This window comes from Odocoileus virginianus, chromosome 16 (assembly GCF_023699985.2).
Source record: "Odocoileus virginianus isolate 20LAN1187 ecotype Illinois chromosome 16, Ovbor_1.2, whole genome shotgun sequence".
NCBI classification, from domain to species: Eukaryota; Metazoa; Chordata; class Mammalia; order Artiodactyla; family Cervidae; genus Odocoileus; species Odocoileus virginianus.
The window spans coordinates 17,653,565-17,679,811 of record NC_069689.1 but is presented as its reverse complement, the minus strand read 5'-3'; the positions used below and the strand labels follow the sequence as shown (position 1 = coordinate 17,679,811).

The 26,247-nt window shown below is 46.7% G+C and overlaps 1 pseudogene; it reads left to right on the top strand.

Moving 5' to 3' along the window:
• Positions 1–4: 4 nt before the first annotated feature.
• LOC110122860 (interferon alpha-inducible protein 27-like protein 1) lies at positions 5–18,049 on the top strand (annotated as a pseudogene).
• The last annotated feature ends 8,198 nt before the right edge of the window (positions 18,050–26,247 follow it).

Here is a 26,247-nt window from a genome sequence, read left to right as displayed (position 1 = left end):
CGTGGGTGCCTGTAGGTCCTCCTCCAGGGCTTAGGGAGCAAGCGCAACAGGTGACGTCTGCCCTGCTTCCTCCTGGAGACTTCTGTGCTAGCTCATGAACTGGAATGTAAGTTTTCTTGTCTTCTTGCTTTAGTTTCAGCGCACTGTGTTACGTATCGGCTGTGCGCCTGGAACCTCACAAACGTTTTAGCCTTTAACTGACCACTCAACCATTATAGTATTCTTGCCTGGAGAATTCCATGGACAGGAGCCTGGCTAGCTGCAGTCCGTAGGGTTGCACAGAGTCGGACAGGACTGAGCGACTAAACACTTTACAACTCAATCAGTCTGTATTGGAGGTTCTGTTATCCCCAGGTTTTCATGCCTCTGCCTACTGCTCACTGATGGTTGGGGAAGGTGGGCCTGCTTCCAGTCATCAAGCTAAACTGGGTCTTTTGTTTTATGCAGAGAAATCAGTCCACAGTAGGTAATCATTTTTTCTATGTGGGGATCCCCGGACCATTTGGGAAACTTTTCCCATAGACTGTCTGTATGTCTGGTTGCCTTGCGAAGTCCTAAAGGTTCAACGAAGGATTTCACCAAGCTCAGGTCAAGTGAGCCTACCCCCCACGGGACACAGCTTAACTCATTTCTCGCGGGCGCTTGCCAGTGTATCCCCTAGAGTCTGGGTGGCATAGTCTGTGTCCAAGTGGTGCCTGAGAGGGATGTGATGACAAGAGACTGGAGCTGTCCCTGACGGCAGAATGGAGGAAGGCTGCCTGTCCCTCCACAGTAGGACAGTTTCCTGTCCCCTCTGGGCCAGCTACACGCCTCTGGAGGGTTGCAGGGCTGTCGTGACAGTACCTCGACAAACCTTGGCCGGTTGGTGGGAAAAGGGACCTCACCAGAAAGAGGCTACAAGTAGGGTCCCAGAGGTGGGACTTGGGGGCTGTCTTATGGGGTCCGAAAGATACATAGAGATTCTCAGTGGAGGCCTCCAAAAAACTAACAAAAGCGTCTGTATTAGTCAGGGTTCCCCCTGGTGGCTCAGATGGTAAAGAATCTGCCTGCCATGCTGGAGACCTGGATTTGATCCCTGGGTTGTGAAGATGCTGTAGAGAAGGAAGTGGCAACCCGCTCCAGTGTTCTTGCCTGGGAAATCCCATGGACAGAGGAGCCTGGTGGGCTACAGTCCATGGGGTTGCAAAGAGTCAGACATGACCGAGCAACTAACACTTTAATTTTTCACTTTCTCCAGAGAAACAGCATCAACAGAATACCATATATAGAGAGGGGTTTATTTGTTTTCTAAAGCCAATCAAATTTAATTCCCTCCTATGTTATTTTATATATGTTTAAAGTTTTATTTAATAAGATGTTTTGATTTTACAATGGCTGAAGGTCATGTGGACAGTTTTAGAAAGGAAAGTAGCATAGTAAATATTTATTTCTCAGCATAAAACAAACCGGTATTATTTTTCTTCATAATGGGAACAGACAATATTGTCCTTTTCCATAAAAGGTTTAATCTTTTAAGAAATTGTTTAGAAAAGCAAGAATAATTTGGTTTTTTTTTTCATTTTTAAAAATTTATTTGTTTTAATTGGAGGCTAATTACTTTACAATATTGTAGTGGTTTTTGCCAAACATTGACATGAATCAGCCATGGGTATACATGTGTTCCCCATCCTGAATCCCCCTCCCCCCTCCCTCCCCATCCCATCCCTCTGGGTCATCCCAGTGCACCAGCCCTGAGCACCCTGTCTCATGCATCAAACCTGGACTGATGATCTATTTCACATATGGTAATACATATATTTCAGTGCTATTAGAGAGAGGTTTGTTTTAAGGAATTAAGTCAGAGTGATTGTGGAAACAGTGAATCCAAGATCTGCTGAGGTAGTCCGGCAGGCTGAAGACTCAGGGAAAGCAACCTAAAGCACTTAGTTTGAAGAATCCCTGCTTGCTCAGGGAAAGTCAGTTTTTGTTCTGTTAAGGCCTTCAACTGCTTGGATGGGGCCCACTCACACAATGGAAGGGAATCTACTTTGCTCAGAGTCCACAGATTTAAATGTTAATCTCATCTGGGACTTCCCTGGTGGTCCAGTAGTTAAGAATCTCTTCCAATGCAAGGGATGTGGGTTCAATCCCTGGTTGGGGAACTAACATCCCACATGCCGTGGAGCAACAACCAAGCCTGTGCACTTCAATGAAGACCCAGCACACCCCAAAATTTTAACAGTAATAATAATAAAAATATTTCTTAGATGTTTGGTGGTGTTGTTCAATCACTAAGTTGTGTCCAACACTTTGTGACCCAATGGACTGCAGCACGCCAGGTTTCCCTGTCCTTCACTATTTCCCAGAGTTTGCTCAAACTCATGTCCATTGAGTTAGTGATGACATCCAACCAACTCATCCTCTGTTGTCTTCTTCTCCTCCTGCCCTCTATCTTTCCCAACTTCAAGGTCTTTCTAATGAGCTCAGGTGGCCAAAGTATTGGAGCTTCAGCATCAATCCTTCCAGTGAATATTCGGGATTGATTTCCTTTAAGATCGACTGTTTTGATCTCCTTGATGTCCAAGGGACTCTCTAGAGTCTTCTCCAGCACCACAGTTTGAAGGCATCAGTTCTTCAGCGCTCAGCCTTCTTTATGGTCCAACTCTCACATCCATCCATGACTACTGGAAAAACCATCACTTTGATTATTCAGACCTTTATCAGCAAAGCAATGTCTCTGCATTTTAATATGCTGTCTAGATATTAAATGTTAATCTCATCTAAAAAAAACCCTTCACAAAAACGTATAGAATAATGTGTGACAAAATATCTGGGCATGGTGGCCCAGCCAAACTGATGCATAAAATTAACCATCAAAAAAATATCTTCAGAGAAAAAAGGACAGCTTTTTTTTGGATGTCTTCCATGACAGAGACAGGTCTATTGGACAATCAAGGGACGTCTGCATACTGTACCACCTAAAGTAGCTTTTTGCACCTTTATCTCTCATGGCTCCATTCAGTTGACCCTGATGTTGCCAAAAGCAGTCATTTGGGGAAGAAGTACAGGAAAGAGAGGTGAGGAGCAGATTCTATCTCCCTTCCCCTTCTGAAACCTCTCCATGTGGGAGCCTGAATCGGATCTAAGCTGGGGAAATGGGAGAAGTTATGAATGACACATGAGATGGAAATTCTGACATCAGACTAAGTGTTGTTTTTATTTATGCATAATTTTTTCATAATAAAACTTTCCTGATTATTATGGATACAATGTTGAAATGGGATTCTTTCTGAGTTGGTTTCAAACTGAGAAGAAAACAATAGCTGCCAAATTTCCTCACTCTGCAAAATAGGTTGCCTGGAGAATCTTAGACCTGGCAAGGAAGTTGTCTCAAAATCAGCTTTGTGACCCTTAGCTCAATACGTAGTTCAAAGTATGAAAGCATTGAGATTGAATTGGCTTGAAATTTGAAATCACTTCCTTGCAGAATGTTGTTTCAAACATGTAACCACAGTTGAATAAAGTATAATTCAGGCTACGAATTTATCTCAACATCTGCTTCTTCAGAATTCCCAGAGCTTTTGCTGCGCTGAATAGCACTGGCAACTGTGTATTAGAGAAGGAGATTTATTTTCCTCGTCTTCCTCCTAGACTGCAAACTCCTCAGGAAATCCCATCAGATTTATCTTGGCATCCCCCCAAAATGCCTAATCAGTGCCTGACTGGCTCTGTGAGCCATAGATACTTGTTGAATGAATGAATGAGTAAGCAGTTGACCCTAGCTGAGAACAGGCTCTTCACCTCCACTTTTGTAGTTGAACCTGGTACCAAAAGTTACAAAGAGTACTGACCTGGTCAGGTGCCATTTGTTGATAGTTCATAGCACATTTACTTTTAGTAGCTGAAAACTGGAAACAACCAAGATAGGTGAATGGCTAAACAAATGGCAGTATACAGTAATCTTTTTGCAATATATACATGTACTAAATCACATTGCACAGTATAACTTACACAATGGTATATATCAATTATGTCTCAGTAAAACTGGGGGAAAAAAAACTCTATGGATCTATATCATGGAATACTACTCAACAATAGAAAGGAACGAGCTATTGATACACACAACTTCAGTGGATCTAAACTGCATTATGTTGAATTTAAAAAGCCCATCACAAAACATCATTTAACATTCTTAAAATGACATAATCATAGAGATATAAAACAGATTAGTGGTTTCAAGGGATGAGGAAAGTTAGGTCAGAGAGATAGTTAGAGGTTCAGTGTGTGGGTCACTAAAGGGAGATCTCTGTGGTGATAAAATAGTTCTGTATCTTGAAGCAATAATGGTTACACATGTAGTAAAATGACATAGCATTGTAAACACACTTTCGACCAATGTCAGTTTCCTAGCTTTTAGCTTGTACTATCATTACATAATATATAAGCAATGCAGTTAACTGGGTGAAGGATCCCCAGAACGTCTCTGCATGAATTTGGCAACTTCCTTTAAATCCATCATTATTTGAATGTTTAACAAGTAAAGAAACTACATCACCCATATATTCTTATCACAAAGTATTTAACCTGCATCTAATTCTGATTACTAAAATAATTAATTTGATATTCTTTCTTAAAGAGAAATAATTTTGGCATTTTCTTTTAGCAGAATGTGATTTGAAATAATATGGAATATTATGATGATGTGAAATAAAAAGGAAAAAAAAGTATATATATATATATATATATTGGTCTTTGACCCTAATCCCTAACACAGAACCCCTAAAACCTTGTACTTTCCTAGTGATAAGTACATCTTACACAGAATTCCTATATTCCTTGGAGTTTCCTGAGTGAGTGACAAAAACATCCTTTGTTCTAATGGGGGTGATTCTAGCTGCGCTCCTGGATGGGGGCTGGTCACCAGAAAGACCAAGTAATTATCAGCCCCATCCTCCAATCCTGCATGGCTAGGAGAGGGATAAAGATGAAACTAATATTCCATCACACCTACACGATGGACCCTGCATAAACATTCCTAAAATATGGAGTTCTGAGAACTTGCCAATTGGTAAACAATAACACATCGGCGCTCTGGGAGGGTGATGCACCCCAGACTCCACAAGTCCTGTGGACCAAGGACCACACTCCTGTGCTCAAGGGACCACAATTCCTATGCTCTAACCTCATCGTAGGTATCTTTCCATCTGGCTGTTGACTTGCATCTTTTAATACTCTTTGCAGTGTATCAGTAATAGTAAGGAAAGTGCTTTCCTAAGTTCTGTGAGCCTTTTGGCAAATTATAGAACCCAAGGAAGAGGTCATGTAACTGAATGTATGTCCGTGTGCCCAGCAAACAGTGGGGCCAAACAATATCAAAATGTCAGTTTGGTGCAGAATACTGTTTTTTGCAGGGCCAGGAAGGAGACAGGTGGCTCATGTCTTAAAAATCCAGAAATCTGGAAGCTTTCAGTAAAGCCCTTTCCTAGGAAAAATGAGGGAGGGGAGTGGGTAGTTACTGTAACCTTCCTGATGTCAGATCCCTTGTTCTAGAGGTCAGGTTCCAGTCAGGGCACTATGCTCCTGTAAATCTCCACCAAACAAAGATTATTCTCAGTCCTGCCAAGGAAGCAGGAAGAGCAAGGTCCCAAGGTGCAACTTTTGCCCTCTAAGGCTCAGGCCCTGCCTAAGAGGAGAGGGTCCATGAGGGGGTGGGTTACCCTGCCCAGGTCAAGCACCCAATCGGGGTCCTCCCACAGTGCCCAGACCTGGCTGAGGAGGCATATCTCAGCTGGCGGTGCCCTCAGGGCCTGGTCCCCAAGCCCTGTCCAGGTATCATCATGAAGGAGCCAGGCATCCAGAATCTAGTCAGTTCTCAAGCTCCTCCGGCATCCCAGTTGGGGCCGGGTCCCAGACCGTGACCCAGAGTGACCACCACAGCCATTAGATCAAAGAGACAGGGATGGATGGTGTTTTTAATGTGACCTGTGGTCGGATGATACCAGTCTTTTCTGTTTCATAGGCTGTCTGTCTAGCTATCTTCTAGTGACAGGAATTTCAGAGAAACCAATTGGCCTGCTTCTCCAGGTGGAGGATGTTCCTTGTGTCCTGAGTTCTGCCAGGAAAGTAGAGTCAACACCAAGTGATGCCAAGGAGGGGCTCCTGCAGCCTCTCTGCTCTTGGCCCCATGGACAGCGTCCCGCAGTGGCTCACCGAAACTGGAGCAGCTTTTGCTGAAATGTTTGGCTTTGTTGTCCCAAAGCTTAAGCAGAGGTGGGGGTGAGGGAAAGGCAGGGCCCTGGCCCTGGTCCCTCCTGTCTTCATCTTGTAGGAGGGATAAGGCCTCCATTCCCAGGACACTCAAGCCTGTCCCAAGCAGAGGCCTCTCCCAACACCGATTCTGCACTTTCCCCCATTTTCTGACCCTTGTTCCCTGACCCAGCTTCACACTGACATTCTCACTTTCCTCTTCTTTGTTCTACCATTCAAAATATTTATTGAGCTCTAGACTCAGGAGAAGACAGACAAATTTATGGTATTCATAAGATTTATTCTATCAGGGATAAGGGACAGAAGGGCTTCCCTGGTGCCTCAGGTGGTAAAGAATCTGCCTGTAATGCAGGAGACCTGGGTTCAATCCCTGGGTCGGGAAGATCTGCTGGAGGAGGGAAGGCAACCCACTCCAGTAATCTTACCTGGAGAATCCCCAAGGACTGAGGAGCCTGGCAGGCTACAGTCTTGGGATCCCAAAGAGTCAGCACGACAGAGTGACTAACACTTCAAGGGACAAAAAGAAGTAAGTGTAGTGATACCACCTATCCTGTGAATGCTAATGTGTCAGCAAAGTAAGGCACACCAAGGGGAATTCACTCCCTAAGTTGCGACTAAGGATTCCTCCTCAGGCACTGGTCAGAGATGGTGCTCTTGACCATCAACCCGCATCAGTTATTACAGATATGAGATTAGGGCTCTGTGCTATTTGTCAGCCAAGGAAAAATGTTTTGTCCTGTAAACTTGCAAATCATGGAGGGCAGGGAAAAGAAAGTTCACAAGAATTGCAGGTGGTTTTATAAAACGGAGGATTAGGGATTCCTCACATATCCAAAAAGGGGAATCTGAGAGGGAAAGCAATGCTCCTTCAGAAGGCCCGCCCCATGTCTTCCCATTAGCATGCAAAGGTGAGGTCTCCCTGGCACCAAGCCTGGGATGAGGGTGACTCACCTCCTCCTTGGACTCTTGGGGTCAGACGTCATCCAGGGAGGGACTATTTAGCCGGCTGGAGTTCTCAACAGCCTCACTACATGCAGCCTTTCACACACTACTCTTCGATCCCCAACAACTACTAAGCAGGGTAAGAAGGGGCCTGGGAGGTGGGGAGGGGAGGGAGCCTCCACTCTCAGCCTCCCTCTCCACTTCCATCAGGACTGCTGTCCCTGTGACCAGAGCGGAGTGTGGGGAGGGGGCTTGAGCCCACCTTTACCATGAGATGTTGGGAACCTCTGGTCTTGTCTTGACCCGGGTTACTATGAAGCCCTAAGACTTCAACTAAGTGGGCAGTGAGCAGGGGACAGAGATGGGTATTAGAGGTGGCCAGGACTCTGGCAATCAGGGAGCCAAGCAAAGTCATTATTAACTTCAAAACTGTGGTCTGAGCAGATTAGGGGGTGGGCTGGAAGTGACTCACAGGCTTCAATGGGACAGAGGGCAGGGCTGGAACGGCAGAGAGATGCCCCCCTGAAAGTCATTCAGTCATGTCTGACTCTTTGTGACTCTTCCCATGGACTATACAGTCCATGGAATTCTCCAGGCCAGCATCCTGGAGTGGCTAGCCTTTCCCTTCTCCAGGGGATCTTCCTGACCCAGGGATTGAACCCAGGTGTCCTGCACTGCAGGCAGATTCTTTACCAACTGAGCTATCAGGGAAGCCCTAAATCAAGCAGATCAGTTTTAACTTCACACTCTGATTCTCAGAAAGACAGTGGTGTCCTTGGCTCCACAACTAGTGTTCCCATACTGCCTCCAGGATGTCAGCTAAAGCTATAGAGAGCGGGGAAGGCAGCGCTTTGGACGCCCTCCTGCCAGAATTGCTGTCGGAAGGTGAGTGCCCTTGGGAAAGCTCCCGAGGGTGGGGTGGCCCAGAGCTTGGGGTTCCTGGACGTGGGCAGAGGGGGTCTGGGTTCTGTCCTGGTGCTGCCACCCCTGGTGAGCACCCCTGGTGCTCTGGGCCCATCAAGTCTCTTCCCCCCTGGTCCTCAGCCTCCTGCTCTGAGCAGTCAGGACCCCCCAGCTCTCCACTGGTGCTGGGCCTCCCTCTCTCTGTCTTCTCCCTGGTTCACCTCCAAGCACCCTTGGCACCTCTCAGCTCAGCTTCGTCTGAGGTCCCCTCCCTACATCAGAGATCCTGGGAGCTTCAGGAAAGGGTGGAGGGTGCTGTGTGGCATCTGGTCCCACAGCTGCCTGCCCCGCTGTGTGCTCCCCTGTTATTTCTTTCTTCCAGAGGAAGAAGAACCTTCCCAGTCAACCAACCAGGCTTCTGACGGTTCTTCTCCTGGGAAGACACACCACAGGGGCCACATCAGGGACCAGATGGCTCTGGCTCTGACCCCAGAGATCCACCCAAGTCGAAAGGCAGCAATTTCTACCATTATGCAGGTAACGGGTCTCTGAGCACCAATCCACAGATCCTCACCCCACACCCACTGCTCGACTCAACCTGCTAAGTTGTCAGTGTCAGGACAGTCTTCCTGATGGAATGTCTCTGACACACAGTCAGAAAAAAGTCACAGTGTACACAGGAGATGAAATAAATGATGCTGTAGAATCAGAGGGACCACATTTCAGGGTTTAGCTCTGCCTCTGACTTGCTGAGTGACCCAGGGCCAGTCATTTGCCCTCTCTGGGCCTTCATAGGTTTGTTTTTAAGCACAGGGGTGGGATGAGCTCACTCTTATGGGCCTCTCAGAACCAGGTCACCTCCAGTTAGGTGGGGCAGAGGTGCTGCTCAGGTTAGATGCCTGACAGCCACGTGGCACAGGCTCGGGCATGACGCTTTCCTGGTTAAAGTCCACTGCCCATGCCTGCCCTGTGGCCCCACAGCACCCAAGGCAGGTAAGTTTCATTTCCCCGTTTGCACTCCTCCCCTGATGCCCCAGGGCCTGGTCACTAATGTCCTCCCAGAACACACCCTCCGAGAGCAGTGTCACCTCTAATGTGGGGCTAGCCTTGGGCCACAGCAGCAAAAGTCACAGAGTTTTTTTTAAAGTCATTTCAGAATACACATAGCATGAAATTTACCAAAACAGCTGGGCTCCCCTGGTGGCTCATATGTCAAATAATCTGTCTGCAATGCGGGAGACCTGGGTTCGATCCATGGGTTGGGGAGATCCCCTGAAGAAGGAAGTGGCTGCCCACTCCAGTATTCCTGCCTGGAGAATTCCATGGGCAGAGGAGCCTGTCGGGCTATGATTCATGCAGTCAGAAAGAGTGAACTGGACTGAGTGACTAACAAATACAACCGTTTGTTAGCATACACTGAATTGTTGTTTTTTGTTGTTCAGTCATTAAGTCGTGTCTGACTCTGCAATCCCACGGACTGCAGTGAGCCAGGCTTCACTGTCCTTCACTATCTCCCGGAGTTTGCTCAAACTCATGTCCATTGGGTCGGTAATGCCAGTCAACCATCTCATCCTCTGTCACCCCCTTCTCCTCCTGCCCTCAATCTTTCACAGCATCAGGGTCTTTTCCAGTGAGTCGGCTCTTGAGCAGTGTTAACCATATTTGTGTTACTGTGCCTCCAATCTTTAGAACTCTTTTCATCTCCTCACACTGAAACTCAATTAAACATTAACTACTGTTTTCCTCCTGCCACTTCCTGGCAACCACAGTTCCTTCTGTCTCTTTGCTCAACTAATTTAATCTAATTTCTATGTGAGTGGGATCATATAGCATCTGTTATTTTCTGACATGTTTATTTTAGTTAGCATAAGGTTCCAAGGTTCCTCGTATGTCAGAAGTTCCTATTTAAAGTTGAATGATATCTTCTCGGGTGGTATAGATCTATACCATGTGGTAAAGATCCATTCATCCACTGATCGACACTTAGTTTGCTTCCTCTTGGCAACTGTGATTACTGCTGCTATGAACGTGGGGTGCAAATATCTCTTCAAGACGCTGTTTTCAATTTCTTTGAATCTACGCCCAGAAATGGGATTGCTGGGTTATATGGTTTTCTAATTTTAATTTTTTCAGGAACTGTCACACTGTTTTCCATGTTTGTTGCACCCTTTTACATTCCTGCCAACAGTGCACAAATGTTCCAGTTTCTCCACACCCTAACCAACACTTGTTATTTTCCGTTTTTGTTTTTTTTTATATAGTGACTTTCCTGATGGGTGTGGAGTGATATCTTGTTGCAGTTTTGCTTTGAATTTCCTAATGGTTACCGATATTAAGTATATTTTTCTATTCTTGTTGGCCATTTGTCTGTCTTTAGGGAAATGTCTACTCTGATTTTTTGCCCATATTTTTCTTTATTTTTTGTCTGCGCTGCATCTTCATTGCTGCATGTGGGCTTCCTCCAGTTGTGCTGCACATTTGCCCATTTTTAAATCAAATTATTTTAAATCAAGTTTTCTGTTGTTGGAGGAATTATTTACACTATATCCTGAATATGAACCTCTAAACAGATACATGTTTTGCCAATATTTTCTATGATTCTGTAGGTTCCCTTTTCACTCTGTTGATTGTGCCCTATCTTAGTGAATTAGGGCTGCTATAACAAAATGCTGTAAATCGGATGGCTTAAAAAGAACAGAAACTTATTTTCCACAGTTCTGGAGTCTGGGGAATCATGATCTAGGCACCAGTGGACTCTGTGTGTGATGAGAGCTCACGTCCTAGAACAACCATCTTTTCGCATTAACCTCCCATGTTGGGAGGAAAAGAGGAACTCTCTTGGATCTCTTTTATAAGGAAATTGATCTCAACCAGGAGGGCTCCGCCTGCAAGTTTTAATCAGCTCCCATAGGGCCACCTCCTAATATCATCATATAGGGCATTAGGTTCCAATATATCATTTACTGGGGACACAAACATTCAGACCATAGCATGACTTAGGATACCCAAAGGTGCACTTTGGATTGGTACTTCTTTCTCTGAACTCCTCCTTCGGAGCCTCCTTGATCCCAAGCCTGTGCCTGGCACAGGAGAAGGCAGCAGTGAATGAGGCTTGGCCCTTGACCTGAAAGAGCTTAAAATCTAGCAGAGATTTTAGAGAACCACACTGCCTTGTGGGAAATTTTGTGGCAGCAGGAGCACAACTAATTCACCCTTGAGAGTCTATAGGTGAAGGTGGCCGAGGAAGACTGGGAAAGTGTGCTCAGGGCAAGTTCTGGAAGATGTGTTGGATGGCAGAGTCCTTAAAAATGTGCCTGGATTTGGCAGGCAAAAGACTGAACATCAGGAGGCAGGGAGGTGGCTTCTATTGATTTCCTAGGACAGAAGCAGAAGCCTGATTATGCAGGGACCCCCTCATGCTCAAGGAACAGGTGGACTTTAACATGGGCCACAGGGGTCAAGGAGGGGATTTAACACCTTCATTCTTCTTCCCTGCACCCAGCAGCCAACATCCTCTGTATTGTCCCCATCCCTGGTCTTGGACAACAAGAGGTGATGGTGACTAGGATGGCAGTGGTAGAGCCAGAAACAGATTGGAGAGATGCAGCCACAAGCCAGAGATTGTCACCAACAGCTAGACAACGATGCTAGAGAGATAAGGAAGGATCCTCCCCTAGAGCCTTCAGAGAAACCCTGGCTCTGTTTACACCTTGATCTTGGATCTCTGACTGGGAGAAAACATGAGAGAATTAGCACAGTTTGTGGTAATTCCTTACTGCAGCCTCAGGAAACTAACATGGGGATGGGCTGTCATAAATTGAAGATTTGTAGCAACTTAGAGTTGGCAGGTGGAGGTTCACATTTTTAGCAATGAAGTATTTTTAAATTAAGATGTGCCCATTGTCTTTTTAGACACAAGGCTATCGCACCCTTGGCAGACTAGGGTATAGTCTAGTTATACATAAATGTAACTTATGTATAGACATACTTTTATATGCACTGAAAACCAAAAAGTTCACATGATATTTCCTTTACTTTGGTGATCTGTAACCCGATCGACAGTATTGCCAAGGTGTGCCTAGACAGAGATTGAAAAATCTCATTGTGTTTGATGAAATGGAGAAGGCTGTGTTAGAGTCAGAATCTGTAAAAGGAGGAGGTGAGAGTCTCCACGGGAGTGCTGGTTATTGATCATAGAGAGAGAGATTTTTTGCTGGTGACCGGGTCTAGGGCAGCACTCTCCCGTAATGCTTTCTGCGATGGTAAGCGAGTTCCCTGTGTGATCCCGTATGGTGGACCAGCACTAGCCAGATGCAACTACTGAGCACTTGAGAAGTGGTCCATGCAATTCAGGAACTGAGTTTTAAGTTTTATTTCATTGGAATTAACTGAGATTGAACTAGCACACATGGGTAGTTGTTCCCATAGTGGTGAGAAGGGCACTAGTCCCCAGCCTTTTTGGTGCCAGGACCCATTTCAGGGAAGATACTTTTTCCACGGGCAGGGAGGGGGAGGATGGTTTGGGGATGATTCAAGCGCATTGTATTTATCATGCACTTTATTTATATTATTATTGGATTGTGATGTATAATGAAATAATTATGCAACTCACCATAATGCAGAATCAATGGGAGCCCTGAGCATGTTTTCCTGCAACTAGATGGTCCCATCTGAGGGTGACAGGAGACAATGACACCCGAAGTGTCTTACTTACGTCCAATCTACCCTGTCAGCTCCCTTTGGTTACTGTTATTGCAGAAAACCCTGCTTCACAAAGATAGGATGTGAGAAACAGAAGCAGGCTTTTCAGTGCTTTTGTGGCAATCTCAAGCTATTCTGCCTTGATTTTAAACTAGAACATATGGAGATTTGAAGTCATCTAACACATACTTTCAAGGCCGCTGTTATTTGTGATCTCAAGCAGTTGATCCTCTTCCAGCAGGCACAAAGTCAGTTCACCTGGCTTATTTACAAATGGGTCAGGGATCCATTCCTTCCCAGTTCAGGGGTCTTTTGCAGTTGAGAAGTAATGCTCAAACTCTTTTGAAAGCTGAAATAAGTGAATCATGCACCAGTTGGGAGAAAGACGACCCTGACTGAGTCTCTTTCTAAATCTCTGCTAATATTTGAAACATGTCAAAATTCCCAGTGTTCATTCATTGCCTGCATAATTCCAGGTTGGCTCTAAATGCAGCCACTTTACCTGGTGACTTGAACAGTTGTCATTCTCCCCTGAAGTGTCAGACCGAGTTCATTGAGCAAGTTGAATATGTCACACAAGTAAGGATGTTTTTTGACACCTTCTGAAATATGAAATATGCTGCCAGTGGTGACTGTTTTTCTAAAAGAAATCCCTGGAAGCAGCACTCACAACTCAGAACTGCTGGCCAGTGATCTACCTTTAGAGAGCTGTCTCATTTCTGTGTATAAGAGAAGACGTTTGTGCTCTGTACCCATTTCCTCACAGAGCTGCATGAACAGACGTGAGTTAAGGGCATGTACTTTAATGTGGTTGATACTTTTCATCACTTCCTGCAAAACGTTAAGTTCAGGTGACATTTTTCAGCTGGCCAGCATTTGTCCATGGATGACAGTGTGTAGACTCACATTCAGAGGTGACCACTTTGACCAGTATAGTGAAAACCAGAATACCATCCAGTCATGGCAGCCACTCCATCCGTGCTTGTACCAACACAAAATGACCAGTTCAGGTTTCCTGATATGTGGTCATTCAGAGACTTGAATAGTTTTGCAGCTGTGGTGTTGGTTGGCAAGAAAAGTGCACATAACACATCCTCATGCACATCCTCCTGAAAAATATATTGCACAAAAACAAGTAAAGTTGCCTTGTGGTCAACACTGGTAGATTCACCAACCTGGATTGCATACCACAATGACTCATTAATCCTTTCTAACAATTGGCCTCAATATGTCTGCTGTTTCATCAGTTCATCTAGTTATGGTGCTAGCAGAAAGAGGAGCACATGCCAGATATTGAACTTCAGCATCTCCTAAAAGTTCATGACAAATGACCTTAGCAACAGGCAGGATCAGCTCTTCACCAACAGTAAACAGTTTCTTAGATTTAACAATGTGGTTAACCACTAAGAATGATGTTCTCAGTGCACATACATTTGATAAAATGAAGGCATTCGATAATTGCTTCTGTTCTTCATGTTCACTTTTTTTTTTTTAAACCCCAAAGCCTTGTATTTTAATGCAGGGTGCTTGGTCTCCATGTGGCAAAGCAGTTTTAAAGGTTTCAAAACTTCATTGATTAGCTGGTCGCTACATACTATACAAAGCAGGCTTGGAGAATGTGAATCACCTGCTGCAATGAGCTTGTACTTTAAGTAGCACTCTTGGTATTTTCTTTTAAATGTAGCTTTTTCTTCACTGTCCATCTTAGAGTCTTTTTCAGTCTCATCATTGAGTCTTTCTCCATTTTCAAAGAAACCTTTCAGCAATGTTTGCTTTTTATTTTATTTTATTTTTTTACTTATTTTGTCAAGGGTTAGCTTGTGGGCTTACCAAAACCATGACTAAGACAAGTGCACAGTGCAGGAAAGAGGCAAGGATGGAAGTGGTAAATAAAATAGTGAGCGGGACATGTGGGGACTAAAGTAAGTGTCGGATTCTGACTTAAAGCCTGCCACCAGATGCAGCTTAGTCGTCACTTGCCACTCACTAGTAGGGTTTTGATATGAGTCTGCAAGCTATTCATTTATTATGGTCCCTGTACAGTCAAACCTTTCTGTTAGTGATCATCTGTATTTGCAGGCGCTCCCCAGCCCTACCATCACCACCTCAGCTGCAACTCAGAGCATCAGGCATTAGACTCTCACAAGGAGTAGGCAACATCAATCCATCACAAGCACAGTTCACAGAAGGGTTCAAGCTCCTGTGAGAATCTAATGCTGCCGCTGATCTGACAGGAGGTGGAGCTCAAGTGTTAATACGAGCTAGGGGGAGCGGCTGTAAACACAGATGAAGCTTCGGTGGCTCACCTGCCGCTCAACCCCTGCTGTGTGACTGGGCTCCTAACAGGCCAGGGACCAGTATCGGGGTTGGGGACCCCTGGCCTAGGGTATGACCTTGGGTGTGTGGCATAGGAGCCAAGATCCTTGGAAGTGAGGAGGTGAGAACTGTAAGATCGGTTTGTTGGAAACATTGTCTGTGCAGAAACGGAAACCCTCAAGACAGGTCAGGGGTCCTGATGGAGAGAGATGCTGGTGAGCCAGGAGCTATAACCTTTCAGAAATGACTGAGGGATGGAGACTGCTTTTGCAACTTCTCTCCCTTGCCTGGGACCAAGACTCTTTTTCATGGGGAGCTATCTGAGCTCACTCTTGCAGATCCTGAAATCTCTGGAACTGTCCCAGCTGTCCAAAATCCCTAGTCCCTACCAGACCCAAGCGCTCTGAGCAACTCAATGTGGTACAGGCATGCTCTGTCTAGTGTGGTCAGGGGCTCCAGCCACAAGGCAAAACATGCAGAGGAAGCATGGTGCATTTTAATGGGGGAATAAGGGGTGCTTCCTGCAGAAAGTCGCAAGTAGGCTGAGCCCTGGAGGATGGGGGGGCTTCCACTCCAGCTGTAGCCTGGGATGGGCATAGCGTGTCTGGAAGATGAACAGACAGAACAGTCAAATTTATTCCATTGCAAAAAAGTAGCATGCTTTTCTTGATTTTTTTTTTTTTTTGAAAATGATACCAAAATGTGTTAAGTTCAAACAGCAGCATGAAACCTTTTCAAGGCAGGTTCCTCTCCCTATCTGGAGCATCACAGAGCTCTGGGCTTTTGTCCATCCTCCTCTGATTCCTGCAAAATCAGACTTCTCTGTAAAAGCAGAGAGAGCCACCCAGGGCTGCTGTCTCCTGTGACCCCAACCAACTCCAGGGAACCTTTCCCACTGGGACAGTAGCAGAGATGCAGGGGAAGGCCAGTGCTGGGCATTCACAGGGGTTCTTTCTTTCTCCAGGCAAGACTGCCGCAGCCGTGATCGGAGGAGGTGAGTCTCTTTGTAAAGCAACTCAAGCTGCATCTGCCACTGTCCCTGGGCTCCTGGGAGAGTCTGGCCTTGACTGAGTCCAAGATTGCCTTGAGCCTCAAGACCTGGGTGGGTAGGGGTGGGGTGGAAGGTGTCAGAGGTGGAATTCTTGCAGTAACAAGAACCTTGCCAAGAAGGAACCAAAGAAAAGCCATTCACAGCACCCACTTCCAATCTCAGCTTCTCCTGAGTGCAAACTGTGGGAACCCAGGTTGAGTTGCTAGAGTTGTCTGAATCCGTGATTTCTCCCCAGAAAGCTGGGGCACAGTTTCTTGCAAAAGCCTGTAGGAAATGTGTGAGCTGAGCTGTGTGTATTTCTCAGAACTGCTCTGTAATCCTTGGAGCTCATCCAGTGAGTCCAGTTAGGGTCATCCACTGGTGAGGGTCATTCATGGTGGCCAGAATCAAAGAAAATCAAACATTTCTGTCACACCAGCCAGTCTCAAGTGCTCAGTGCCACATGTGTCCACCATGTGGATGTTGTAGACATAGAAGGTTTCTGGTGGCAGAAGGTTCTATGCCTGCACCATCTGAGATGCAGGCACCCTGGGGGATGCTCACCAGCGGCCCCGGGCCAGAGGTCAGAAGCTCCACCCAGCACCTTTTCAGAAGAGCAGTTCTGTCCTCGTACTGTGGGCCTGTGCCTGTGTGAAAGACACCAGTTTCCCCATCAAAAGGGGGCGTTTGAAGACCCCTACTTGTTTCAACTTTATTTCATAAAGGGCGAACTAAAGCCCAGGGAGGACTGCTGAAGCTTCCAGGGTCACAGGCAAGCAGAGTCATGAGTAGGCCTGGGTTCCAGGTTCTTGGAGGAGGATGGGGTGTCAGAGTGGGCGTCCATCCAGTTGTGTCCATACCTACAGCCTTCCCTGGCCTCTGGCCTGTGGTCTGAGGCGAGTGAAGAGGACCCTTCACCTCAACCCCCCAGGAAGGTGTCAGGGAGGTCTGGGGAGCCTGTCCCCCGCAGCTAGCCATGAAGTGTCTCTGCCCTTACAGTCACGGCCATGAGGGCTGTACCTGAGTTGCTGGACACCATGGGTTTCACCAGAACAGGAATCTCCCGCTCCTCCTTCGCGGCCAATATGATGTCATCAACTGCCAGAGCCAATGGGGGCAGAGTTCCCTCTGGCAGCCTGGTCTCCAATCTCCAGTCCAAGGGTAAATGTCTCCCCAGGAGGGAGCGGGCGAGGGCTAACAAATCAGCGCAAGATTGATCCAGATGCCAAAGAAGAAAACAGGCTTCTTCCAGCTTCGTGGTCGTCAGTGTCCCCCTGGTCCTTTGTGACCTGGTCACTCTTCCCTCTTCTGGTTGGGTGTGGGGTGGCGGGATGAGGGGTGGATCGCTCAGAAGGCCTGCCTTCCTCATCAACCCTACAAAACCTGGTTAGCTGCCCACTCCTCCCTGGGCCCAGCCGAGTGCAGTGGAGGGAGGGGCAGCCTGTCTTTTCTCAGGGGGTCTGTCCTGTCGCTGACGGACTGACCATCAGAGTTCATGTCTCCTCTTTGGGCAGCCATGTGCAGCCGCCCCTCCCTGCCCCCCAGACATCCTGGGGTTTCAGGAAGTAGAGGAGGAAATAGGGGTGGGATGTCAGGGTCTAGGGCCTCCAGTCAGTCCTGGGGTCTCTGACACCCACAGTCTTGCCGGGGGCTGCTGGGCCTGCCTGTCCTCTTGTGCTCTAACCTTCTCCTCTCCCCCAGGGGCAACTGGACTCTCCACACCATCCAACATCCTCCTGGGATCTGCTGGGGCACTACTGGGGGCCTTGCTGTGGAATTCCTCCAGCTCCTCCAGGAGGACCCAGTACTGAAACGGAAAGGGGCTCCCATTCTGGAGGTGACCCTCCAGGGCATCAGGATGTCAGTCTCCTAAATGACAAGTCCCCTGCCTCCCCAAATTCTTCAAAGAATCATAAGAAATAAAGTTGAGATGCAGTGACCTTCAATAAGTGTCTGTGCTGTGTTCTTGTTCACCAGGCAGGGCGCAGGGCACCTACAGAGCCCTGTAGGTGTTGGGTGTAAGGCAGAAACTCTGTAAGAATGAGCACCAGTCCAGAACAGGAAGCCGTGCCTGTTCCCAGTCCTGCCACCCAGTTTTGACCCTGCGAAGATTGTCTCCTCTTTGAGCCTCAGTTTGTTGCTCTTTGGATGGGAACTTGGGCCACATGTCTTCAAAGACCTCAGCCCGAGGAGCTAACGGCTTGGCCCTGGGGTCAGCTTGAGCCACTGACCCTCAGTTACCAAGCCCTTTATCCTCAGGCAGTACTGATCCTCTCCCCTCCCCACCTAAGACTCTGGGTCTGGCTGTTTCATGACTCATCAATAACACTGTCTGCCTGGCCTGGTGGCCTTTGGAACACTTCAGGTGGGAAGAGAATCTGCATTTCTCCAGAGAGCTGTCTCTGTTGTCTACAGCTCAGTTCACTGGCCCCAAGTGAAACCGCCCAGAACCTGCAAGGACAGACAGGTCTCCCCACCATGGGGCTCCCAAGAGGCTGGTCAATGCGGAACACTCACTTCCTAAGACCCACTGGGTATCTGGCCCTGGATCCAGCGCCAGGCTCCATGTGTGTTAACTTGGCACCTGCAACCTCCCTGCCCATGTGGATAACCGACAATAGGTTCTGGAAGACCTGCTTCCACTTAAACATGAGTCTCTGATCCCAACCTGTTGGCTCCAGGACTACAGCCCAAGTCCCCACTCTGGCCTTCACACCTGTCTTCCCTCCTGCTCCTTCTCCACCTGGCTGTCTCCTTACGATGCTGCCTCAGCTCACTCCTGCAGCTTCTAGCTGGCCTCAAGGGCTCCATCCCAGTATCCTAAGGCTGCAGCAGATTTGCAGGATCCCTCTCTGCCCAATGAGTGTAACATTGAACAAACCCGACTCCACACTGGGTCTATTTCTTTAGCTCTAACTTCTGTACTCTGTTGCCTATGCTTAGTCATGCCAACTTGCACCTTTGTAAAAGAATGTTTCCTGTAGCCTGAAATAACACGGAACAGCCCATTCTCCAGGCTCTGACTCTTAATGGTAGAACACGTCTTTAAAAAGCTGCAGAACAGAGAATAACATTCATTTCGTTGGAGGTTTATAGGAACATTGTGACCAGACCTATGGGAATAGTACCAAGAACAAAGGTACCAAGAAGATTGCAACTATCAGCCACATCGCCTCTCCTTTTAGAATAAAAGAAGGCTGAATTCTAACTCGGGGAAGATGATTTTGGGGGGACACTTGACTGCCATCTTCTCAGTCTGTTGGTTCTGAATAAAGTCTCTTTTCATTGCCCCAACAACCTGTCTCTCAATTTATTGACCCGTCATGTGGCAAGTAATATGAGCTTAGACTCCATACAGGTGCAGTGTTGGTGGGCAGTCTGAGGAAAGCACAGATATAATGGCATTAAGGGACCTGTGGTCAATGACAGAAATGACCGTGTTTCAGTGAACTTTCAGTGTACCTGTATAGCTCATCTCACTGAGAGCTGGAATTTATTATCCCTCCCTGAACCTGGGCTGGCCTGGAGGAAAGCCAACACAGAGACCTAATGGAGGAGTCAGCCCTTTTTTTTCCAGACAAGGAATGAGTCCAGCTAAGATCCACAAAGCCAGCCCACTGCTGACTTCAGGTGTAGGAGGGAGCCCAGTTGAGACCAGGAAAACCACATGCCTAAACTACTATTTAGCTCAGTGAATCATGAGCTAAATAAATATTTGAGGGTGGGGGCATTTATTACCCACCAATAACTAACTGATAACATGAAACGATGTGTGTAATCCATTGAGAGATTCAAGCTTTATGACATGGAAAACAGAGAAGGCAGACATTAATTGTAATTGTAGTTATCTAGGAAGACTGCTTGGAGTAGGTGTTAGTTTATTTAAGGCTTGTGTAGTTATAAGTAATAGAATCTTGGTTATAACTGGCTCAGAGTTCAAGAGACTTTACTGGCTTGCTGAACTGAACAATAAAAAGGTCATTTGGCTTCAGGCAAAGTGTGATTTAGCAGCTCAACTCTGAATCCAAGAGGCTGTTTTTTCCTATCCCTCCTCTCTGTGTTACCCAACGCAAGATTGTGTGCCAAAGGCACAATGAGTTTAAACAAACCAAAATGGAGTTTGGGGATTATGGCAGGGCCATGCAAGGGGAATGGGTGGCTCATGCCCAAAAAAACCCCAAACTCCCCATAGGGTTTCAGCAAAGCAGTTTTAAAAGCCAAGTGAGGGAAGGCATCCCTGAGCATGTGATTAGCTCTTGTACAGTTCTCTGATTGGTTTATGGAGTGGTAATAGGCCAGTTAACATTATCAATCTTTAGGTGCCAGTAGGTCTATGGGCTACATGCTCATGGTCATCAAGTAATTAACCTCTTCCATTTGATGGTGGATTTTAGCAGCTGAAAACCTCAGGAAATATGCATGAGATACTATTGTGTACTTCAGAGAGGAACTTTTGTTGTTATTTGGTCGCTAAACCATGTTCAATTCTTTGGATGGACTGTAGCCCACCAGGCTCCTCTGTCCACGGGATTTCCCAGGCAAGAATACTGGAGGGGGTTGCCACTTCCTTCTTCAGGGGATCTTCTCGACTCGGGGGTCAAACCAGCGTCTCCTGCATTGGGAGGTGGATTATTCACCGCTGAGGCACCAGGGAAGCACTCGGAGAGGAGTTACGGGAAAAGCCACGGGGCTGGGGTCTGTCCCAGGGAGGCCCCATGGAGTCCTGCTGGGTCACATCCGCTTTCTGGGGTATCAGCTCCATCCTTTGACTGCCATGCTCCTGGTTTAGTAGAGGCCTGTTTGCATGCTCTGGAGGTTATCTGCTTCTTTATTCTGGTCTCCTCCCAAAAGGTATTTTTTCATGAAGCTTCTGCTGATAAGTAAGGAGACTTCCTTCCCAAATATCTCCAGTAAATGTTCCTGTAAGTATCCTAAACGGAGTCATCTCTTTATTCCTAAACCGGTTACTTTAGCCCAAAGGATGGAGTATGGTGATGATTGGTTTCACTCATTCTGGGATCACGTTTGGAGGCTGGCAGGAGCGCTCAGGCCTCTGACAAGCCCAGGGTCAGGGCAGGGACTCCAGTACCTGAAAGAGAAGTAAGTTCCTGTTTCAAAGAGAATAGGGACACAGGACACTTGTGTGGCCAAGGACAGTGACTGTGCCTTACAGACAAGATGAGGTTTGTCCTCTGTTAAAGGGCTGGTCCTTGTGGGAAAACTGGATCACCCTCCTAACCAGGCTTGCTGTGTCTTTCTCTGCCTTCTTAAATACTCCCTTCCTCTTCAGTGAATAGGGAAGAGCGTTATGAATTGGAAGGTAGACCATCAGCAGAATTGTCTTTTTATGTTTATGTTTATTTTTATTTTTAATCAATCTTTATTGGAGTGCAGTTGTTTTATAATGTTGAGTTAGTTTCTCAGTTCAGTGGCTCAGTCATGTCCAACTCTTTGCAACCCCATCAACTGCAGCATGCCAGGCTTCCCCGTCCATCACCAACTCCGGGAGCCTGCTCAAACTCATGTCCATTGAGTCGGTGATCGTTTCAGCCATAAATATACATAAATCTCCTTCCTTTCAGACTTCCTTCCCGTTTAGGCCACCACAGAGCATTAAGGAGAGTTCGCTGTGCTATACAGTCGGTTTCCATTAGTTATCTATTTTATACATAGTATCAGTGTTACCGAGTCCGAGCTTGCTTTGCTTACCCAGGACAGGTCAATAGATTGGAGATGAGGTGTGGAGGCAAGGAATACAACTTTATTCTGAAAGCTAGCAGACCGAGAAAATGGCAAACTAATGTCTCAAAATAATCATCAAATGGGTCTGGATGCCAGTTTCTTTTACAGAACATAGAGGAGGGGGGCAAGGTGAGGGTGTAAAATAAAAAGGCCATTAATCTTGCAAATATCTCCTGGGATGATCAGTTTTAGGGAGGGGACGTGTTAATTTCTTCTTTCTTGCCGCTATTCATTCACAGGTGGACAGGGTCATGTTGTCTTCCGGACTAAAGGTGCTTAGGTTTTACATTCAGGCAGAAGAGCAGGGTTCCCCGAGGCAGGACATTAAGTATGGACACTATTCTCTCAGTGAACAGAAGCAATGGGAAGCAAAAGTTAAAGAAACAGATACAACAGATACAGGATTTTATTCTTCCCTGTAACATCAATAGTGTATATGTGTCAATCTCAACGTCCCAATGCCTCCCAACATCCCCTTGTCTTTTTACTTTTAATTTTACAAAATGGGGTTGCATTACCTGCTAATGAAAACTGACATTTTGCTACAAGTGAATTATCAAAGTTGCAGCATGTTGATAACAGGGGAGGCTGTGCAGGTGGCCGGGGGCAGGGGATATAGGAGAAACCTCTGTTAGGAACCTCAGTTTTATTCAGAACCTAAAACTCCTTTAGGAAATAAGGTCTATTGAAAATTACCTAATAAAAATTCACCTAGTAATAAGTTCCTTCTAATAATAACTTCACACCTGAGAAATATTATTCATTAATAAATGCATTCTGCTCTTAACAATCTAAATGACTTCAGACTAGGCTAAAGTTGATTTGGATCCCACAACCATCCTCTCGAATTATTGCTGTTCCTGACTCCCGTTTCCAGAAATAAGTGCTGCTGCAATTGATAAGTACTTTCAATGTCCTTTTAAAGTGACTTCTGGGACTTCCCTGGTGTTCCAAGGGTTAATTCTCCCTGCTTCCACTGCAGAGGGAGCAGGTTCATTTCCCAGTTAAGGAACAGATAGATCCTGCTTGCAGCAAGGTGTGGCCAAAAAAAAAAAATTTTTTTTAAGTAAATATAAAGCAACTTCTCTTGATGGGGGATACATAGATAAGTAGATGGATGTGAAACAGAGCTATAGAGATAGATAACTTCAGAGAAAACATTTAATGTAATCCTCTTATATGCTTTTTTATTGATAGAGTTTTGTTTTGACTCACACATATTGTTGTGTAGCTGGCCTTTTCCTGTTCTATAGGTCTTTCCTATTATTTTTAGCTACTGCTTGGCATTCCATGATAATCATATACCATATAATATTTAGCCTTTATCTATTTTACTAATACTTGTGTAGCTGGATCTTAAAAAACAAAAAAACTTTCCTACTTGGGAAGAATCTCAACAGAAACTTCAAAGCTGAAAACAGTGGGAGACAGGGACCCGCACTTCTGAGAGAGCTGCTGGCCCTGCCCCTTTGGGCTAACAATTCTGTGACTATCAGCCCTTAGTACCCATAACCAGTCTGTCTATGGGAGGGCTTGGGATTCATTGGAAAAGATGCTTTAAAAGGGATTCCTTCAACCAATATGTGCTGAGTGCCCACTCGTGCTGAGTGCTGTGACACATGCTTAACGAGACAGAGACCTCCGTCCTTGTGGAGGAAGCCTAAACCTTTTTTGGTCCTGTTCTTGGAGCCCCTGGGGTAGGCAGTATAAGGACCTTTGAGACCTGTGACTGTTGGGTCCATCCAGGGCTGATCATCCACAGCGAGCGGGCAGTGGAGGAGAGACTGGACTTTTGGAGTCCAGCTGTTTGAGGAAACCATGTTCCTGAGGGTCACACAGAGGCTTGGAGAGGTGATGGGGCACGAGGCGTCTTCAGAAGACTCAGCCAAGCAGGTGCTCACCTAGGTGTGGAGACCTGGAAAGAAATGGATGCAGCAGGGGCAGGAGGCAGGGAAAGCAAAAGGGTCCAGAGAACTCAGGTAAAGAACAAAATGAGAGGGCCCCATGCAAAGTCTAGTAAAGACTCATCAGCTCATCTGTGAAATGCGGACAGTAGTATCTCTTCATGGAGAAGGCAATGGCACCCCACTCCAGTGCTCTTGCCTGGACAATCCCAGGGACGGCGGAGCCTGGTGGGCTGCGGTCCGTGGGGTCGCTGAGAGTCGGACAGGACTGAGCGACTTCACTTTCACTTTTCACTTTCATGCATTGGAGAAGGAAATGGCAACCCACTCCAGTGTTCTTGCCTGGAGAATCCCAGGGACGGCGGAGCCTGGTGGGCTGCCTCCTGTGGGGTCGCACAGAGGCGGACACGACTGAAGCGACTTAGCAGCAGCAGCAGCAGCTGTGTCTCTTCATGGGGTGGTTGGGAGGATTAAAATGCTTAATACCTGAGGTCACAGTGCTGGGCCCAGAATAAGCGTCCCTTTATAGGAGCACGCTGCTGATGCTGTGTCGGTCTGTCTTTGGCGCCCTCTGGTGGGAGACATCCAAACTCCCAGCTCTTTGTCGGCTCTTGGACCCTGGGTCAGCTGGGTTCGCTTACCCGCAGGGTCCTTGACAAGCGGGAGCTTCCCCGGGCTGGACAGCTCCGCCTCTGCTCTCCACCACTTTCCTCCTGCAGCGCACCCACCCTGGGCTCCCCGCCACCTCCGGGCCGTGCTGATGACAGTTCTCTTCCAGCTCGGCCTGCCTGCTTCCACATTTGGTCCACCGGAAATTGTAAGGAGCTCTAAGGGGGCAGCTCCCCCCGCCCACCCTCAGAATGGTCCCCTTCCTTTCTCAGGAAGGCCTGCGCACCAGTTTCCTGCCTTTAGCCTTTGTAGACCCAAGAGAGACACGTGTCGTTGCTTCCCTCAAATTCCAAGGGATTCTCCTCAAGCTTTCCAAGGGAGAGTCCCCCTGAGGTCCAGCCGGGGAACCGCTTGCTCTCCTGTCATCCTTGGGACTTGGAGGAAAGCGCTGGCCACCAAGCCTCTCTAGTTCTCTCTTTCTCCTCCCTTTCCTCTCCAATCTCAACTCCCTAACTGATTATTCTACTTCTTTGAAAACTAGTTTTCTGCTTTCTTAGCACAGTGTTCCAGCAGAGGTTACAAGGTCAAGTTTCTTGGCACGTGGTTGACACGTTCCCTGTCTTTGAACCCCAGTTGAAACAGCAATGAACGCTCAATCAATTCCAAGAAAAGTACGCATTTAATATTTATGTTTTAAAAATAGAAATCCATGCCTGGGAATCCGTGCGTGTGTGCTCAGTGTCCGACTCTTTGACCCCATGGACTGTAGCCCCCCAGGCTCCTCTGTCCATGGAATCTTCCAGGCTAGAGCAGGTTGCCATTTCCTCCTCCAGGGGATCTTCCCAACCCAGCAATGAAACCTGTGTGTCTTGCATCTCTTGCACTGGCAGTCGAATTCTTTACCACTGGTGCCACCTGGGAAGTCCCTTGCCTGGGACTAATCAACCCTCAATTCTCAAGGGTGACTATCTGTGAGAAGGCAGAGAAAGGAGGAACATGAGAAGGGATTCTCAGGTCACGTAAATGGTATCTGTAACATTGGAAGTCCTGAGCTCAGGGGTGGGTGAAGAAGTGTTTGTTTTTATTATCTATAGCTTTTTGGATGCCTGAAAATATTTCATGTTCTATAATATTACATAGTATATATTTAAATTTTAAGAGTAAGGCAAAAAGAGGAGAGCAATCGTCTACAACTCTTTTACCTATTTGCAGTAAAGACAGCAGAGAAATTAAATGGCACTTGGTAAGACCTTGAGAGCAGGAAGTGGTTAGAAAGTTGATCTCTGTAATAACAGTTGGTCCTCTGGGGAAGGTGTTCTGAAAAGCAAGTCCAGGTGCCCCAGGCAGAGAGAGGCCAAACAAACCCAAACTTTGGAGTTTGAAGCAGAGAAAGGTATATGGCAGGGCAGCGCAAGGAGAGTGAGTGGCTTGTGCCCCCCGAAACTTAAACTCCCTGAATGGTTCAGTCAAGTATTTTTAAAGGCCAGGTGAGGGAGGGGTGGCCAGGGTGTATGATCAGCTCCTGCACAATTCTCTGATTCACTGACGGGGATCAACCCTTAGGCACCAGTAAGTCTAGGGGCTATGAGCTCAGGATCATCCAGTGGTTAATTTCTTCCATTTGGTGGTGGTTTTAGCATTTGAAAAATTCAGGAAATTAGCATCAGCTACTATTATCTCCCAGTGAACTTGGAACTTCGGAGAAGAGCTAAAGCAGAGGACATGGGGGAGGGGTGTCTGGGAAGCAGCTAAAGGGTTCTATGGGCTTAGCCAGAGAGGAGAAAACTGAGTGTGAGTTTCGTTATCCCGAGAAAACGAAAGCTATCTCATTGGCTGCTGTCCGGGGAGCTGTTC